This window comes from Sarcophilus harrisii, chromosome 1, assembly GCF_902635505.1.
Source record: "Sarcophilus harrisii chromosome 1, mSarHar1.11, whole genome shotgun sequence".
Classification (NCBI taxonomy): Eukaryota; Metazoa; Chordata; class Mammalia; order Dasyuromorphia; family Dasyuridae; genus Sarcophilus; species Sarcophilus harrisii.
Window position 1 is genome coordinate 228,541,163 of NC_045426.1, and position 18,494 is coordinate 228,559,656.

The 18,494-nt window shown below is 38.9% G+C and overlaps 1 long non-coding RNA gene across 1 annotated transcript in view; it reads left to right on the plus strand.

The window, feature by feature from the left end:
* Positions 1-18,494, plus strand: part of LOC116419200 — a 29,154-nt gene that overhangs the window by 2,898 nt on the left and 7,762 nt on the right. The window lies entirely within an intron of this gene.

Below are 18,494 nucleotides of genomic sequence, written 5' to 3' on the forward strand. Positions count from 1 at the left end.
GCAAGAAAAATCAGATCAAAAGGGGAAAAAAATCATAAGAAAAAAAAACCCTACAAGCAAACAAATGTGTGGGAAAGGTGCAAGACCCCCTTTCCAATCCAATTAACTAATCAGAGACATCATCAGGTATAAAGAGAAAGCATTTATTTCCTTCAGGGAGAGGCCCAGACACACCTACCTGGGAGCTATCCCATGCTCCCACCATCTGCTCCTGGGACCTAACCTGCTTCCACCTTGTCCAGGGTTTAAAATCAAAAGACTTGGGCCTTCTCATTGGATATACTAACAGGCTGTAACCATCCTTGACCAATGATCACTAATGCTGGCTGCCTCCCACAAATCATGTCACTTCCTGCAACTCCTTGCATCTCTAGGTTCAAAGTTTATTCTTCCAGAGAACAAATGATCTCCCAAGGTCCCAAAGTTCTGGGAACAGGGATCATGTGACAATACTGAGAAATACTTCATCCCATCAGTCCCATTCACAAACAACAACAAAAAAGATGAAAATGCTGTGCTTACATTCACATAGAGTGTCCATAGTTCTCTCTCTGGATGTGGATGGCATTTTCCATCCCAAGTCTAGTGGAATTGCCTTAAATCACCTGTTGAAAAGAGTTAAGTCAAGCACAGTGAATCATCACATAATCTTTTTTCACTCTTCTCTTGGTTCTGCTCACTTCATTCAGCAGGAGTTCATGTAGATTTTTCCAGGCTTTTCTGAAATTAGCTGGATTAACATTTCTTATAGAACAATAATATTCCATAATATTCATATACCACAATTTATTCAGCCATTCTCCAATTGATGAGCATCCACTCAGTTTCCAGTTTCTGGCCACTACAAATAGGGCTGCCACAAACATTTTTGCACATCTGGGTCCCTTTCCCTCCTTTAAGATCTCCCTGGGATATAAACCCAATAGAAACACTGCTGCATCAAAGGCTATAGCCCTTTGGGCATAGTCCCAATGAGCAGCACTGCTTCTCATAGAAAAGTAGTAGATGGATGAATTGGGACCCAATAAATGTGTGGTGGTATTCTGCTTGTCATCTTCCTTCTTCCTGTTCTTCCTCCTCCTGCCAAATAGTTTCTTCCTTTTCTTTTTCAGTGGTTTTAACTTGGGTAGTTACGATGTAAACTGTGATCTTTGGGGGAAGGGTGGTTCTGGGTTAGAAATCTCAAACCCTTCTGGGAGGGGCCCCACCTTCCTGTTCATAGGGAAAAGTCCCAGATAGCAATCTCCTCCTATTCCATTGGAAATTTTGGCCTGGAGCATAATCACCACCCTCTCTTGGTCTCTTGGGTTGAAAATTAGTCCCTCAAATTGCTCTCTACCTTGGGGCAACAAAAATCCAATGTATCCCAAAACCTGTAAACCCATCTCTGCAAAAATCCTAACAGGATTTTGATTGCTGAGTTATTTTCTTAGTGTAATAAACTTTTTTTTTTTTTTTTTTTTGCAACAGATCTTGCCTGTATTCATTCGAGATTGCAAATTTTTTCACAAAGCCTGGAACACTGGCCAGGGGAATTCATTGCTGTCAGGGGATCTCAACCCTCATTTCTCATACCTCAACAGTTAGATGGCACAGTGAATAGAGCACTGGCCCTGGAATCAGGAGAATCTGAGTTCAAATTCAGTCTCAGACACTTAATATTTCCTAGTTGTGTGACCTCTGGGCAAATCACTTAACCCCAATTGTCTTGCCAAAAAAAAAAAAAAAAAAAAAGTAAAACAACAATGCTTTTGTGTTACATCTGGAGCTTTCTGTTTTTGAGGAAAAGGACAGTGATGAGAATCACAGTATGTTAGAGATAGAAGGCAACAGTGAGGGAAGTTAAACAGGACAAAGTTCTTATTTTGCAGATTGTAAATTGAGGGCAGCTAAGTGGTGCACTGGATAGAGTTCTGAGCCTTGAGTCAGGAAGACCTGACCTGAAATCTGGCTTTAGATACTTAGTAGCTGTGGGATCTTGGGCAAGTCATTTAACTTTTGCTTGCCTAAACCTCTGAAGAAGGTAATGGAAAACTCCTCCAGCATCTTTGCCAAGAAAATTTGATGGTCAGTATGTCCATAGGATCATGAAGAGTTGGACAGTCCTGAACAACAAATTGAGTGGAGAGGTGAAATGATGATAGGATTATAAAAGGTGATCGATCTGGAGTTGGAAAGGACCTCAGAAATCATCTTGATGAGGTTAGTGGCAGTCAGAGAGTTGTTAAAATCCTCTTTTGGTCGGTGCAGGTTCTTTGTGAAGGAATTCACGCACCCGAAATATTAATCTGAAAAAATGGAAGTTTTTTCTTCCAGGAAGCCAGTTTTTCTAAGAGACTGCTTTAGTGACAAAGTCCTATTAGGGAAATGGAGGCTGGCACTGAGAAGAGAATGCCTTATCAGCAGGCAGGGTCCTAGAAGCACAGCAAGCTGCTTTCGACCTTCTGCAGAGAAATGAGTAAAAAGAAACCTATTTTATGGGTGGCTCTTGGCGGGGCTGCTAGGACAGCCTGAGCTGATCAGACCAGGATTTCTCAGTTGAATGAGAATTTAGAATTAACTGAATAAGAATGTGACTTTTCTAAAAGATCAATGGGAGTTGATTTGCCCTTGAATAATGTTGCTTCTCTCATCCTGGGAGGATGGGCCCTCTCTCCAGACTCCTTGGAGCCTGGGAAAACCCTGATCTCTTCTTTAAAGAGGATATAGTTTCAGAATAATAATTTTAAAGGGAACACAGTTTCAGAGTGATAATTTTCCTTTCAGAGTGATAATTTTAAAGAGAACAAAGTTTTACTGACCCTTCAATCCCATCCAATCTCTTCATTATAGTTAAAGACACTGTGTATACTTGTAGTGTTCTTCTCTAGAAATGTAATTTTCTCCAGGTACAGGTTTCTTGAGGGGCTTCTGGAGGCAGCCTTCGTTTCAGTTTAGAGTAATAATCACCTCAAATGCAGCCAGCTGTTAAAGTCCAAATCCTTTATTGTCTCCTTCAAAATAGCTCTGTTAATTTTCTTAGAGGCCTGTCTCTCTCCTTGGTTCCAAGAACTCTTGCTGCTAGTCCTTTGTCTCTTCCAGCTTCAGCCTCTAGCTCTCTCCCGCCAGCACAAAGGTGGAAGAAGGAATGACTCTGACTCTGCCTCCCAGAGAGTGGGCTTGTGGGTTTCTGACTTGTGAATCTCCCGAAGTCAATCCTAGTTGAGGCTCCTAGCTTATATATATGCTCTCTAAAGGTGTGAACTCTAATCTGTGAACTAATGTGTGAATGCTCTTAAAGGTGTGAACTAAGTACATAAGCATTGTCTTTATCAATTCCAGTGACTTAGCATCTTGTTTCAAGTTCTGGCCCATAACATCTCCTGCTTTCTTTTGATTTAGAACATAAGGTGGTCATGACCTCCCTGACTTTTCAAGGAGGTGAGAACCCCAAAAAAGATGATCATGCCTTCTCTGACTGCTCACAAAAGCAGTGAAAACATTATAAAAAGGACATTATCATGCCCTCCCTGACATCTCAGGAAGGGAGATGAAAACACCAAAGGAAATGGGAAATCAAATCAGAGTAGCGGTTTCTGAAGGGGTTCTTGAAACAGGTATACATAAATCCATCAATATGGTAGATATTACATAAATTACATAAACACAGAGTAAAATAATATAGGCTAGTAGTGATGTAACAAATAACATGAATCAACATGAGGGATTATACATGTCCATAAATCCTAGAAATAGTCCAAAAGGAATCCATTGTCCATTAGTTCATGTACCAGAAATCCAATAATTCCTGCAAGCTTTGAAGTTCTGTAATAGTCTCATCTTGTGTTAGGGAATCCAATGATTCCTGATGATTTTCAAGTCCTGCAACAGTCTTTATCAACAATTTTTCATCTCAAGAAGTTCAATGATTCCTGCTGGTTTTCAAGTTCTGCAACAGTCTTATCTTGTGTTAGGGAATTCAATGATTCCTGATGGTTTTCAAGTCCTGCAACAGTCTTTATCAACAATTTTTCATCTCAAAGAGTCCAATGATTCCTGCTGGTTTTCAAGTTCTATAACAGTTTTATCTTGTGTTAGGGAATTCAATGATTCCTGATGGTTTTCAAGTCTTGCAACAGTCTTTTATCAACAATTTTTCATCTCAAGGAATCCAGTGATTCCTGCTGGTTTTCAAGTCCTGCAACAGTCTCATTATCAGCCATGCTCTTTCAGTGTCAGATATTTCTTAGATCTTCTCCTTTGTTTTGAGGTTTTTCTCCTTTTCTGTCTCTCTCCAGGTGCTCATTGCTACTCATCTGTTACTTTCTCCATCTGTAGAAATATAGGCAAACCCTCTCTCCCTATCTAATTCCCTTCTATTTACCACCTTCTAAATCTCTCCTCATCATCTGGCAATTGCATTGCAGCTGTTTGCAATGGATACTGCCCTGTTGGTTTAAAAAAAACCTGTATTCTCCCCAATTGTAATCCCTTTCTGCTATCTGATTGCTTTTTGGATGACTGATCATGTAATCTTTTTCTGCCAGGTGATTGCTTTTCTGCTGGTTGATCACATCAGAGCCCTAAACTTCTAAAGAATCTCTGGGTGTAAAGTCAGCTGTCATCATGCCCCACCTGTCTTTTGTATGATATCTTGGGGCTGGGCCCTGCCTTTTATTTCCTTGGGTCAATCTACATTCTGAAACACAGTGGAAGCCTCCGTTGCATCTTGGACATGGGGTTTTAGGCCTTCTCTCAGTTTGTCTTCTCATTCTATCTCCATATCTACAATGGGCTCTCAAATGTCCAACTTTTCTACATTGAAAACATTGATGAGTTTCTCTAGAAGTCCCTTGCCAAGAGGGACTCTGTCTTCCCATGTTCATCATAGTCTGGATATAATAAGCATTTGTGCCCACTGTGGCACAGCGTCTTATGATATCCTTTAAAGGAACATCTTTGTGTAGTACCCATATAATTCTTCTGCAAACCTCATTGGCATTTTCCTTAGCCAGATGTCTGGTCATTATTTCTGTAGTTGCATTTTCTCCAATGGTTCCTGTGACAGCTTTTTGCAAACATTCCACAAAATCCTCAAAGGATTCATTGGGATCTTGCTCTATTTTTGTGAAGGCTTTACTTCCATCTTTCTGTCTGGGGAGGGAACCCCAAGCTTTTATTGCAGCCTTAGAAATTTGCTCATACATGGTTATGAGATAATTAATCTGTTCTGAATTCTCTCTTTACTGACCTTCACCTGCTAGTTGGTCAAAAGTGATTTGTACATTAACTCCTGTTTGCCTATTGCATCTGGCTTGAATCCTACATAATTCATGATATTCTGAAAGCCACAACAAGTTTTGTCCAGGTTCTAAACATGTCCTTACTATTGATTTCCAATCACTAGGGGTTAGGATTTCATAAGACAAACTGTCTCGTAACATCTTAACAAAAGATGATGTAGCCCCATAAAGAGTGCAACCTTTTTTCAAATCCTTAATTTTTTCCAGATCAAAAGGAGTGTATCTTCTCCTTTTTTGACCTGAAAGGTCAAGCTCTTCAATCACAGGGTATGCATGTATTAAATCAGATACATCCTGTCCTTCATTTTATGCCTTAATCAATGTCTTTTCTAATCTTGTCATAGGCTTCTTCATAGGAGGAGCTGATTGCATTACTGCCTCTCTCCCTCCTCCTTCTCCCTCCATTTACGAAGGGTTAATTGAGGGGGGAGGGTCATGAGATGGGGAATGATCTAATTTCTCCTGCTGTCAATTCTTATCTGATTCTTCATCCTTTTCACCTAGATTAGTTGGCACCTTCCCCTCCTGCTCTTTCTTCTTTTTCCTTATTCGAATACTTATATAATTTCTTAAAGCCAGTTGTATTAAATTATAGGTATTAAATGTATTTTTGGAAATTGAGTTTGGATTGGAATTGTAGTATTCACCTAGTTGCTCTCCTACTAATTTTCACTCATCTGGATCCAATTCCTTTCCCATAGAGAACCAAGGAGATGTGTACTGTACAGTTTGTAAAAGATCAATGATCTGCTGCCAAGTTATAATTAAACCTTGATTTTTTTATAAGTCTGGCAATGGTTTCTAAACATTTCCCTTGAATTGGAAAAGAAGGCTGTTTTCTAAACATCTGTCCCATTTTAGCTGAAATACTATTTTAGCCCTATAATTGTTGTACTCACCCTAATTTCTGGGTTGAGAAGACTTTTCCACTGAAATCAGGATCAGAGGCTTTTCCACTGGAATCAGGATTGTGTCTGCACCGGGTTGGGCGCCAAAATGTAATATTCTCTTCTCTAAATTATAATGTTCTCTGGGAACAGGTTTCTTGGGGGGCTTCTGGGAGCAGCCTTCCTTTCAGTTCAGTGTAATAATCACCTCAAATTCAGCCAGAAGTTAAAAGTTCAGATCCTTTATTTTCTCCTTCAAAATAGCCCGGTTAGTTTTCTTACATATACCAGCAAATGTTTAATAACTAATTTTTGTAGTTGTTCAGTTATGTACAACTCTTCATGACTCTTTTGGAGTCTTTTTTTTTTTTTTTTTTTTTGGCCAAGATACTAGAATGGTTTACCATTTCCTTCTCTAGTTCATTTTAATAGATGAGAAAACTGAGGCAAATAGGATTGTGACTTGCCTCTGGTAACATGGCTAGTAAATATTAGTGGCTAGATTTGAACTCATGAAAATGTTTTTCTAATTCTGCTCTAAATCTATGCTGCAAACTGTTCCAACCTTACTGGTCTTCCTTGGGGACTATAAGTTATTGACATCTAGGTTTTCTAATTCTAATGCCTTTCCCACAATGTCATGTTGTACCTGGTTATTTCATCAATGCATGGGAAGTGGGGACTATCAATATCTCTATTTTATTTTATTTTATTTTTTCCCATGTTCTCTAAAGGTTTTTTCTTTTTTTATTATAAATTTTTATTGACAGAACATATGCATGGGTAATTTTTTACAAAATTATTTCTTGGACTCACTTTTATTCTGACTTTTCCCTTTCTTCCCTCCACCCTCTCCCCTAGATGGCAGGCAGTCTTATATGTGTTAAATATAGTATATCTAAGATACAATATATGTGTGCAGAACCATATAGTTTTCTTGTTGCACAAGAAGAATTGGATTCAGAAGGTAAAAATAACCTGTGAAGAAAACAAAAATGCAAGTAGTCCACATTCATTTCCCAGTGTTCCTTCTCTGGGTGTAGCTGATTCTGTCCATCATTGATCAATTGGAAGTGAATTAGATTTTCTCTTTGTCGAAGATATCCACTTCTATCAGAATACATCTTCATACAGTATTGTTGTTGAAGTGTATAATGAGTTCCTGGTTCTGCTCATTTCACTCAGCATCAATTCATCTAAGTCTTTCCAAGCCTCTCTGTAGTCATCCTGCTGGTCATTTCTTACAGAACAATAATATTCCATAACATTCATATACCACAATTTACCCAAACATTCTCCAATTAATGGGCATCCATTCATTTTCCAGTTTCTAGCCACTACAAAAAGAGCTGCCACAAACATTTTGGCACATACAGGCCCTTTCCCTTCTTTAGTATCTCTTTGGGATATAAGCCCTGCTGGATCAAAGGGTATGCACAGTTTGATAACTTTTTGGGCATAATTCCAGATTGCTCTCCAGAATGGTTGGATTCGTTCACAACTCCACCAATAATGCTTCAGTGTTCCAGTTTTCCTGCATCTCCTCTGACATTCATCATTATTTTTTCCTGTCATCTTAGCCAATCTGACAGATGTGTAGTGGTATCTCAGAGTTGTCTTAATTTACACTTCTCTGATCAATAGTGATTTGGAACACCCTTTCATATGAGTAGAAATAGTTTCAATTTCATCATCTGAAAACTGTCTGTTCATATTCTTTGACCATTTATTAATTGGAGAATGGCTTGTCAATATCTCTATTTTAGAGACAGATCATGTAATGTGAAAACTATTCCTTGAATTAAGTACAATGCCTTGTACATGGTGTCTGATTAATAAATGTTTACCACTCTTTTTTACTTTTGCCTCTCAGAATCCCTAGCTTCCTCCAGTTGAATATCCAATAAAGCATTATAAACAATATACCAAAAGCTTATTAACTCATGATGAATTTATTAATCCACTCTAAGATTTAGGGAGTTTTTTTTACTTCTCTAAAGCATAAATATTTTATGAAATAGTACACAGTAAGAAAAATAAGAGAACATTTGCTCCAGAAACCTGGAACAAATCTCTCCTATAAATAAACAAATCAAGTGAGTAAGTGTTGGAATCTTTACAAACTGTTAAGCCATTGGAGTTGATAGAGACAATAATTATTTAATTTGGCATGGTTCAATATGATTGATTTGATCTTAGAAGGAGATATTTTGGGCCAGAACTTGAAACAAGGTACTAAGTACAACTGATAGAAACGATGCTTGTGTTCACACCTTTAGAGAGCTCATAAGTATCTAAGTACTCAATGGAGTTCACACGTTTGGGAGATTTCAGGACTTAGTATGGCTTAGTATGAGATATCCGAATTCACACCTCCCTTGGGGCCAGAGAGCACTCTGGGAAATAACCCAGAATCCCTCTCTCTCCAGAAGGAGGAGTTTACCTTTGGGAGATTTTATATATATATATATATATATATATACACACACACACACACACACACACACACACACAGGAAACTCTTAGAGCTTGGGAGAGTTTTCTTGGGATCATTGACTGGGGTCGGAGAGGAGCACTCTGGGAGGAAGCCTACAAGCCCTATCTCCGAGGCAAGAGAGATTTCATTGTATCTTCTACCTTGGTGCTGGCTGGAGTCAGAAGGACAAATCTTTGGATTTGGAGACATTTGGGCGGAGCTCTTGGAACCAAGCAGAGAGATAGGCCTGAGCTAACCAGGCTATATTGAGAAAACAATATAAGATGTGAACTTTTATCACCTGGCTATGTTTTGGAAAAAGAACACCAACAAGTAAGAGTCAACATATAAAGGCATGATGAATGGGGACTTGGAGAATTTTAAGCTTCTCTTATGGCAGAGCCACCAGTATCTTTTAGAGAGGTTGACATGCTGGCATTGTTCCCCATGGACACTTGTTTAATACTTGCTGACCTCAGGTTGGCATCTCAAGCTCTCCAGGGCCTTGCCTCTTCTTATCTTTCCAATCCTTCCACACTTTATTTCCCACCACAAATTCTACAATTTAGTTATATACTGACCTACTTATTCTTCAAACACAATACTTGCATTTCCCAATCCTGTATATTTTGCCTGAAATGCTGCTATCCTTCCTTACTTCTACCTCTTAGTTTCTGTAGTTTCCTTTAGCTCTGACTCACTTAAATCTAATTCACTTGCAAGTCAAGATATCACTCTCCTAAAGTCATTGATCTTTTTTCAGAATAAAGCACCAACATCAATAACAAGATTCAGTTTAAACACATTTTGTAAGAAACATTTCAAGTTCTCTCAGCTTTTGCCTCTGAGATAAATCTTGTAAGTCCTCTCTTTACACCTAGATCTCAGTTATTGAAGTGATCTATTGAATCCTGTGAAGTGGTCTAGTTATATGTATTGACATAAGCAGTATTTGAAATAATAATTAGGTAAATAATGGTAATTGGTTCTGGCCAGATGGAAACAATGGAAATGAACCCTGTGTTAGTGGCACAAATCTGGATTTCATTGTCTTCTTTATTAGGATCTGAACTCCCTGAAGTCAGTATCTAATTTTGCCTTTCTTTATAGCCTCAGAGTCTAGCACAATGCCTGATATATAGGAAGCAGTTAATAAATGTTTATTAATTGACTGCCCAATGAAGAAATAAACTTTCCCTTAGTGCTTTATTTATTTATTTAGGAAGGGGGAGAAGGGCTGGTAACTTCATAAATTTGTATGTCTGGAAGGGATCTTTGGGCAGCCTCTTGTCAATTTTACAAAGTTTTGGTTAAGAAACTTGTGAAGACCGAGTTAGCACCCTGGATGCCTTAGAATTAGCCAGAGTCAAGATAATTTATTCTTTATTTTTGGTCTTTAGGAGTAGAAGTGAAGGGGATGGATGCAAGCTCTCCACAATCTCCTTTCTCCTCGTCTACCGCCAAAGTGACTCTAGCTTGTCTTATTCCACTCCCTAATCCCTCCTACAATTATCTGTATACACCAAAAGATCAAGTTAGCACAGAATAGTGGGAAGGCCATTTTCCAAGCATGTGCTAATAGAGTATTGTCCAATCAGTAATTAGCCTTAAGTGCTCAGTTGTCTGTTTCCAGTGCACATACTCAAGAGTTTTAGCCCTTTACAGAAACCAAAGCTAGAGAAGTTCACACAAACAAGTAGGTGGAGAGGATCACACATTTAGAGCTGGAAGCAATCAGGGAAGAAACTGAAGTTGAGAAAGGTAAAATAATTTATTTCTGTCACACAGGAAGTCTGTCCTGGATTTTAAACAGTCCTGCCCCTTTCCATGGCATTAATGGTAGACTGGGACTTTGAAATATTGACAATTAAAATGCTTCAGGACAATCAATTGACCTCAAAGAAAAGTCTCACTTAGCACACCAACAGGGATTCTGCTCAAATGAACCTGTTATCACTCACTGAATGTTTTACTTATTTTACCCAAAGTTTAGGAGCAAGGGCCTTTGATAACAAGGACTCTGATTTATCATCCCTTTCACCTCCAAGGAACTAATCACTCATATAATTTAAAAGTAAGAATATTCACTCTATATTCTCTTGTCTCATGACTATGATTCACTCCTTGGGAGGTGCTGAATGGATGTAACTTCTACTGTCTATGAAGCAACAACATTAGAGTTTTTACAAAATTCTCATCCTGAGTAGGGTTCAGGAAGGGGGAAAAAGAGCACATGACCAGACCAGTGAGCAGTTCAATCATGTTCTCTCATGGATAACAAGAAGTAAAGTCTTATTCAGCAAGAATTAGTGACTGTGTCAGAGAAACCAGTCTTTTAAATGAGATAAAAATGGTTTTCTTTTCAAATTTTAAAAATTATATTTAATTCCACTAAAGTCAAATAAATGTACTAAACCAAGGGGCAAAATGTTAACCCAAATAAATCCCTAATCTTAAACAAGGCAGAATGAAACAAATTAACAGAGAATTTTTTTTAAAGCTACTTTGAAGGGGAGTGAGATTTTGCTACCTTAGGTATAGAGTTTAGGTATATAGTAAATCCTATAGCCAAACCACTAAGTATTATACTTTTTCCATACATTAGATTCAGTAAGTATTGCAGATGAGATACTGTTTTTCATATACCATTTATGGAAATGTTTATGTCTTCCTTTGCTATTGCCAATCTTTTCCAACCCTTCCTCTCTCCTACCTCTCACCTCCTCTTTCTCCTCTTTTAAAGGTTTCCTTATTGTTCTTTATTAAGAGATAACTAGGAAGAGCAGAGTTAGTCTTAGATTCCTTGGACCTTTTAGGAGTCATCTTGTTGATCACCATTTTGTCTGTGAAGACTCTTTGAAACAGAGAAGGCAAGAAGGATTAAAATTCTTAATAAGAATGAGAAGAAGAGAGGGGATCTATAATTTGCATTTGTAATGGCAGACTAGTCAATGAAGCTCAGTTCTGGAAGCATTTAGGGATTATGTAGAGACTATGTTTCCAAAAATTAATGATGATTTGTAATGGAAGGGTTCAACTTCTTGATCCAGAAGATGCACAGGAATACGAGATGTTTGACCCTGCCCAAATCACTGAATCCTGTTTGCCTCAGTGCCTCAACTGCAAATTAAGCTAGAAAAGGAAACAACCAACCTCTCCAGTATCTATAGAAAGAAAACCCTAAGTGGGGTCATAACTGAAAATGACTAAACAGTAACAAACAGCTCGTTTGTACATAGTTGTTTCTCCCATGAGATCAAAGGCTTCTTTTGCTTTTCTTTGCATCCTTAGGGCCCAGTGCCAAGGACCTTAATAAATGCATACTGGCTAAGAAAAAACAGAACAAAAATTCTTACATCCTCTTTCTTTTTCTTTCTTCCTTCCTTCCACTGAGGCAATTGGGGTTAAGTGACTTTACCCAGGGTCACACAGCCAGGAAGTGTTAAGTGTCTGAGGTCAGATTTGAACTCATGTCCTCCTGACTTCAGGGCTGGTGCTCTATCCACTGCACCATCTTGCTGCCCCCATCCTAAAATTCTCAAAAGGAATTTGGCATAAGTGTTGGAATCCAGCTCTAGTGAAATACTGAGAGTGTAAATAAATACCAGAGGCCAGTTGGAAGATATGCTTTGCAGTCTCCATTTATTAATATGAGTGCCAAGCTTAATATTCCTTTTAAGCTAGTGTTAGCATTAATTCCAGGGCCACTACTTTTTGCCATGTTTTCAGCTAAGGCAACTAATTTAGATATATCCTAAGTGAGGTTGGAATTATATATAGCTCCATTTGTTCTGTTCCTTATTTGAAGTCATGTCACATTGGTGGTGTCATTATCCCTCTATCACTCTATAGGAGTGACATATACATGAGTAAATTTATAATCTCACAAGTTAGTTGTGATCAAGTTTCCAAATTGTTTACATGATCCCCTAACCATATTAATGATTGTTCCATTAACTTTGGTCCTTGTTTTAACTTATTATCTGTATTAATTTGTTCTTTAAGAGCTTATGATACATTTTTTTGCTAATTGATTTGCGAATTGAGCAGTCTGAATAGATTCTGTTAGGAGCTGAAGCTGAAATAGCAAGTGATGTAATAATTGCTATAGCTGCTATATCTCCAACAATGAGTTATCTACTAATTCTCCTTTTCCTACTTTGTTTTCTAATTTTCCTTTGATATCTCAAGCCTATTCACCTGCTGAACCTGTAACCAATGTTGAAGAGAAGCCCCTAACCATGGGGCACCAAAATGTGAAGACTGTGTATTTTAAAATCAGCTGGAGTCAGGAATTCAGGTTAGGGGAAAATCGTCAGTCTTTATTCTCAGTGAAGAAAGATCAGAGGTGGAAGAGAATGGGCAATAGCAATGTGTGCAGCTGAGTCAAGAAGCTAGCTAGACCAACAGCCACCGACCAGCAGCTACAAGCATGGAACCCAGGTCAATCTCTCCCAGCTTCTCTTCCTGTCTCTCTGCCTCCACCCACCAAAATCGTCATTTCCTATGCAACACATCAGGACTTGCACAGAGAGTGGGCAGGGACCATTCTTTATCCAATCATGTATATTAATAGAGTATGGTCCAATTGCTATTTAGCCTCACATGCTTGGGACCTCAGTGCATCAACTCAAGCCTCAGCCCATTACATCTCCCTCTTTCTTTTGTTTTAGAACACAGGTGGTCATGCCATCCCTGACTCCTCAGGGAGGTCAGAGCCCCCAAGGGGAGGTGATCACACCCTCCCTAACTTCTCAGGGAAGGAGGTAAAAGCACTGAAAAGGAGGTGATCACAGCCTCCCTGACTTCTCAGGAAAGGTGGTGAAAGCACTAAAAAGGAGATGATCATGCCCTCCCTGACATCTCAGGAAGGGAAATGAAAAGCACCAAAGGGAAGGGGGGTTGCTAGTGGGTTTCTGGGCTGAAGGGTCTTATTATGCACAAACCCATCAGCATGGGAGGTATTACACAAGCACATAGCAATAATGCAGAGGCTATTAGGGATGACCCTCCCCTCAGTCAGTGCAGGCTTGATGTGGTGTAACAAACATGAATTGTACACACAAGTAGCGGAATAACAAACAATATAAATCAACATGGTGTTGGAAAAGATCACCAGAAGTCCTAGAAGGAGGGTATGTAAAAAACAGTCATACATACACCTTCTTCAGCAGCCAAGAGATAGTCCAAAACCAATCTATTGTCCATTGCTTCACATGCCAGGGAATCCAATGATCCCCCTGAGTTTTTGAAGTCCTGCAAAAGTCTTTTTATGTGTTAGAGAATCCAATGATTCCAGCAGATTTTGAAGTCCTGTAACAGTCTTATCATTTCTCAGAGAATCCAATGATTCCTGAGTTTTCAAGTCCTATGTCTCAGAGAATCCAATGATTCCTGAGGATTTTCAAGTCCTATGTCTCAGAGAATCCAATGATTCCTGAGGGTTTTCAAGTCCTAGAACAATCTTATCATGTCTCAGAGAATCCAGTGATTCCTGAGGGTTTTGAAGTCCAACAATCTTTGATGTCCATGAGTTAAACGCCATAACTGCCATGCTCTTTCAATGATGAGCATAATCAGCAACAGAACCACCCTATATTTCTTGGGTCTTCTCCTTTGTTTCAAGGGTCTGCTCCATCTCTCTGCAATGGACAAGGCAAATACCGCTCGTTGGCACCTGATTCCTTCTCCACCTGTAGAGATACAAGCAAACCCTCTCCCCAAAGCGGTTAGCCTATCAGGTCCTTTCCATTCACCACTTTCTGGGTCTCTCCACATCACCTGGTGATTATCTAAAGATAGTGGAGCTGCTCGCACTGGACACTGACCTTCCGGTGGGTTATAAAACCTGTCTGCCAGAGCCAGTGAATCTTTGTCAAAAATCAAGAAGTTAATAGTATAAAGGGTTAGATTTAGAAGTTCTCTAGGATTACCTGTGGCTCCCCCTTTCTTTTGTTTTTGGAGGAGCGTCTTAATATCTCTGTTTCTCCTCTCTACTATTGCCTGTCCTTGAGGATTAAAAGGTATGCCCATGGAGTGTAAAATCTTATACTGTGCACAAAAGTGTGCAAAATGTTTTAAAGTATAAGCAGGAGGACCATTGTCTGTTTTTATTGCCTGTGGCACACCCATAATGGCAAATGCTTGTGTGAGGAATTCAGTGACCACTTGGGGTGTCTCTTTTGCTGCTGGTATTGCAAAAATGAATCCCGAAAAGGTATCTACCACAATGTGGATGAAAGACAGACAACCAAAAGATGTATAATGGGTCACATCCATTTGCCAGATTTCATTCACCCTCAAACCACGAGGGTTCTTCCCTGGAGGCAGTGTAGGAGCGTGGAAAGGAAGGCAAGCTGTACAGGCTTTTACTATCCTCCTAGCTTCCTCTCTTGTTATTCCAAATTGTAAACGTAAAGCTCGAGCAGCCTGATGATATTTAGAATGAGATGCCTGGGCTTCTTGGAATAAAGGGGTATTGACCAACATAGTTAGAAGGCTATCTGCCTTTGAATTGCCATCAAAAATAGGACCTGGAAGTCTACTATGAGAGTGGACATGTAATATATAGATCTTACCTGGATGCTTTCTCACTTGCTCTTGAAGTTTCTTAAAGAGCCGATATATATCAGAGGCTGCAAATTTTATTTGGGCTGTGGCAATTCTTTGTACCACACCTACTGAATAGGCCGAATCAGATATTATATTTATGTCTCCTGGATAATAAATAAGAGCTAGAATGATCGCGTACAATTCATTCTGCTGAGTGGACTTAAAAGGAGTTCTGACTACTCTCTTTATAGTTAGATCATGAGAGTACACAACACAAATATTATGTGGGAGAGATTAAGCCTGGGTTCCATGCTGGGATGTCAGGGAGGGTGTGATCATCTCCTTTTTAGTGCTTTCACCACCTTTCCTGAGAAGTCAGGAAGGCTGTGATCACCTCCTTTTCGGTGCTTTCATCTCCTTCCCTGAGAAGTTAGGGAGGGTGTGATCACCTCCCCTTGGGGGCTCTGACCTCCCTGAGGAGTCAGGGATGGCATGACCACCTGTGTTCTAAAACAAAAGAAAGTGGGAGATGTAATGGGCTGAGGCCTGAGTTGATGCACTGAGGTCCCAAGCATGTGAGGCTAAATAGCAATTGGACTATACTCTATTAATATACATGATTGGATAAAGAATGGTCCCTGCCCACTCTCTGTGCAAGTCCTGATGTGTTGTATAGGAAATGACGATTTTGGTGGGTGGAGGCAGAGAGAGACAGGAAGAGAAGCTGGGAGAGATTGGCCTGGGTTCCATGCTTGTAGCTGCTGGTCGGTGGCTGTTGGTCTAGCTAGCTTCTTGACTCAGCTGCACACATTGCTATTGCCCATTCCCTTCCACCTCTGATCTTTCTTCATTGAGAATAAAAACTGACGATTTTCCCTTAACCTGAATTCCTGACTCCGGCTGATTTTAAAATACACAGTCTTCACAACACTTAATTTTAAAATAATTATATTTAACAAGTACAAGATGGGTGAATTACAGCTGGACTACAGCTGCTGTAAAAAAGATAAGATTTTTGTGGTTTGTACATTAGATATGAATCAAGAATAGGACAATGAACACAGTAATTCCAGAAACATTTATTAAACTCCTATTTCTTGCAAGGTACTCTGCTAGGTTCTAAGGATACATAGACAAAACCAAAACAAGTGGTGATTGATTTTAGGTTGCAGTGAGAGGCAGGATGTTCAGAGCAAGGAGAAGGGGATGTAATAGCCTTTGATTTGAGACAGAATTCTAGAGTTATCTATTCTAGAACACTGAGTTTAGTTCTAGGCACATTTTAGGAAGGACACTGACAAGGTTGGACACATCCACAAGAAGGTGACTGGGCGGGGAGGGGCATCTAGGTGGCTCAGTGGATAGAGCACCAGTCCTGAAATCAGGAAAAACCTGAGTTTAAATCTGTCCTCAGACACAGGGCAAGTCATTTAATCCCAATTGCCTCAGCAAAAAAAAAAAAAAAAAAAAAAAAGTGACCAAGATGCTGATAGAATTGGATACCACAATGAGGGTCTAGAGCACTTAAGAAATAGGCTACTGAAGATACATTTTCCTGTGATGTCACTGCCTCATAGTTAACAATAAAGGCATACTAGCTGAATAGTCTTAGGACTTTTAGGTAATGATTACTATTTTAAAGACCCTGAAGCCCAGATGCTCTAGAGATTATTTAAGCAAGTGCCCTTTCAATAACTTATAATTCAATATCAAGGATTTTCTATGTAGGGCAGTGAGGTGGTGCAGTGGAAAGAATTCTGGGCCTGGAGCCAGGAAATTCAAATTTGGCCTCAGATATATTATGGATATGACCCTGGGTAAGTCAGTTGATTCACTTTCTTCATCTGTAAAATGAGTTGGAGAAGGAAATGGCAAACCATCTAGTATCTTTGACAAAAAAAAACCCTAAATAGGGTCACAAAAAGTCAGATGATTGATGGGAGCAAACAATATTTTATATGTGGTGTAATGGTTTAAGCAGCTCTCATCTCTAGCTAAAGAATACTTTTTATATACTTCAGTATGTTAAGAATCTGTAGATATTACTTTTTACTGACGTTGATAGTAGTCCTAACTACATGCTTCCCTGATTAGCAGACATAGTTTATGATTTGCTATAGTTCCCCTCTTCCTCCCAATGAAGTTCATCAGATGGGGCTGAACTCTGGTGATGTCCAGATTCAGACAATTTAATTTATGTGCTACCTTTTTTGATAGGGCCCATCCATCTGTGAATTATTATTACCATGAGTATCCAGGTTTCCTTACATGCCCCAAAGAAGCGTCATTGTTGTTCAGTTATTTTAGTTGTGTTGGACTCTTCACTACCAATATGGGTTTTTCTTGGCCAAGAAACTGAAATGATTTGACATTTTCTAGCTCCTTTTATAGATGAGGAAACTGAAATAAACAAGATTGAGTGGCTTGTCTAAGGTTATATAGCTAATGTATAAGGTTATATTTAAACTCAGGAAAATGTCTTCTTGATTCTGGGCCCAGCACTCTGTCCATTTCACTAACTGGGTGCCCTTAATAAGGCATTAGGGTAGATCTTTATTTTTTTCTCTAATAATTTTTTTATTTAATTTTTATTTTTAACTCCACATTCCCTTCTTTCTTCTACTCTCCTCCCCCAACCATATCGTCTAAGAAGTCTTAATTATCTCTACTTAATTTTTTTTTCTGGTCAGTTGTTATATGAGATACAGGGTAAGACTTTAATGGAGTTTCATATGTTACATGCATCTAGGTCCTTATTAATGTGGATATTTCTTCTACTGGTATACAGATCACAAGCTATGTATTCCATCTTCTGTGTAATTTTTGCTTGTGTCTTTCTATAATTCCCCAACAAATGATTCAGGCAATATGCTGGAGAGGGCTTCCTCTATGTGGTTTTTTTTTTTTTTTTAAACATTTCATTGTACTAACATTTGGTTTGTTATACCTAGTTCTTATTAGGGCTCCTTTTCTGATCATACATTTCCTGGATTATAAATTTTAAGTCATCTTGCTAAGCAGAAGTTATGATGAGTAATATATTGTAACCTACTGATCAACACATGTCTACTCACATTCTTTTGAATTACTTGTAATTGTTCCTTTACAGTGGAATTTCATGATTTGCAGTCATATAATATTACTGGAAGATGACTAATATTTAAAAGAGAGACAGACAGTCAGACACACACACACACACACACACACACACACACACGGGCTTTAAGTATGAGGGAAAGGCTTGAGGTAATTGAAAACATTCCTAATTCCCCAAATGAAATCTGAAATTCATTCTCT